The sequence below is a fragment of the Myxine glutinosa genome, chromosome 9 (assembly GCF_964187855.1).
Source record: "Myxine glutinosa chromosome 9, kmMyxGlut1.1, whole genome shotgun sequence".
Classification (NCBI taxonomy): domain Eukaryota; kingdom Metazoa; phylum Chordata; class Myxini; order Myxiniformes; family Myxinidae; genus Myxine; species Myxine glutinosa.
In genome coordinates, this window is record NC_136269.1 from 60,856,358 (window position 1) to 60,858,649 (window position 2,292).

The window sequence follows — 2,292 nt, forward strand, 5'->3', positions numbered from 1 at the left end:
TGCAAGGATATGGTTCAAATGAAGCAGGAGTCACGATTGCGTGACTTGGGTGCAGCGCGCATACGGCGTCTCGCTCGAGGAGTGCTTTCTGAGCGCCAAGATATTGAGCGGTTCTTCTTGGAAGCTTTATGCCAAGTGCAACGTGAAATCGTCAACAACCGTAAGCTACGTGCAGCCCAATCCGCAAGCAACCAGCATGGCCAGGTTGCTCTAACAGGCAAGCTGAAACCACAGCATATATGCACACATCGGAAAAGTTGCCACACCACCAACAATGTCGATGATGGCATGATGAAGACCAATAACTGGTAAGATAAACCGTACCAAAATTTACAGAAACTGATTCTAGTGCTGTAAAACTTATTCAGATCAAGAGTTATAACAGCCTGGAATTTTTTTTTTTAATTGTCCAAGCCTGCATACAACAGGTGTATGCTGTGTTACTATTTCAAGATATCTTACATTTATCCAGTTTGTCATTTTAGGGCTGACATTGCTAGGGAGAAGGTGGACATTGCTGACTTGACCTGGGAGCAAAAAGAACAAGTTCTGAGGATCTTGTTTGCAAAGCTGAATAGTTCACATTCTCAAGGGTAAGTGTAACTTGCATCATTCAGCAAATTATACATGAAACCTAACACTGGCAAAATAACTATTTGAGTTGGCTTAAAGGAGATAGCCATAATGTTGGAAGAAATATCCTTGGATATCGTACAGTATTCATATTCTTTAATCCATCCCAACATTATGATTTCAGATTTTCACTTATTATGCTGTCTTCACTGCATCATTATGATTTATTTTACTCTGTTTTCATTCTTTGTAGAAAAAGAAATGATAAAAGGATCATCCTGTCTAATAACGATCCAAAAGAGCCACACAACATTGCCAGGTGAGACTAAAAACTTAAATTTTAAGCTATCTGATGTAAAACCTTCGTCAGGAGCTTCATGAAATGGGTTTCCATGGCCGAGCAGTCGCACACAAACCTAAGATCACCATGAGCAATGCCAAGGGTCGGCTGGAGTGGTGTAAAGCTCGCCGCCATTGGACTCTGGAGCAGTGGAAACACGTTCTCTGGAGTAATGAATCATGCTTCACCAACTGGCAGTCCGACGGATGAATCTGGGTTTGGCGGATGCCAGGAGAACGCTACCTGCCCGAATGCATAGTGCTAACTGTAAAGTTTGGGGGAGGAGGAATAATGGTCTGGGGCTGTTTTTCATGGTTCAGGCTAGGCGCCTTGGTTCCAGTGAAGGGAAATCTTAATGCTACAGCATACAATGACTTTCTAGATGATTGTGTGCTTCCAACTTTGTGGCAACAGTTTAGGGAAGGCCCTTTCCTGTTTCAGCATGACAATGCCGCCTTGCACAAAGTGAGGTCCATACAGAAATGGTTTGTCGAGATCGGTGTGGAAGAACTTGAATGGCCTGCACACAGCCCTGACCTCAACCCCATTAAACACCTTTGGGATGAATTGGAACGCCGACTGTGAGCCAGGCCTAATCGCCCAACCTCACTCATGCTCTTGTGGCTGAATGGAAGCAAACCCCCGCAGCAATGTTCCAACATCTAGTGGAAAGCCTTCCCAGAAGAGAGGAGGCTCTTATAGCAGCAAAGGGGGGGGGGGGGGGGGGAGGGGGGCAACTCCATATTAATGCCCATGATTTTGGAATGAGATGTTCGACGAGGACATACGGGTGTGATGTTTGGGTGTCCACATACTTTTGACCATGTAGTGTATATGTACCACTTATTATTTGGTAGAACAGCCTTTGGACAAAATAATTGCAGTCAAGTGCTTCTTCGAGCCATGAATGAACTTCTACACCTCTCTACTGGCAGTTTGACCCACTCTTCTTGTGCAAACTGCTCCAGTTCTCCCAGATTTGAAGGGTGCCTTCTCCCAACTTCTGTTTTTATATCTCCCCACACGTGTTCAATGGGGTTTAGATCTGGACTCATTGCTGGCTAACAGACCAGCGTTTTATTTTGAACCATTCCTGGGTGCTTTTGAAGTGTGTTTGGGGTCATTGTCCTGCTGCAAGACCCATGACTTTCAATGGAGACCCAGCTTTCTGACACTGAGTTGAACATTGTGCTCCAAAATGCCTTGATAATCTCCTGATTTCATGATGCCATGCACATATTCAAGGCACCCAGTGCCAGAAGCAGCACAGCAACCCCAAAATATCACTGAACCTACTCCATGTTTGACTATAGGGAAGGTGTTCTTTACTTTGAAGGCTTCATTTTGTTTTCTGCAAACAGAGATGTTGTGCTTTACCA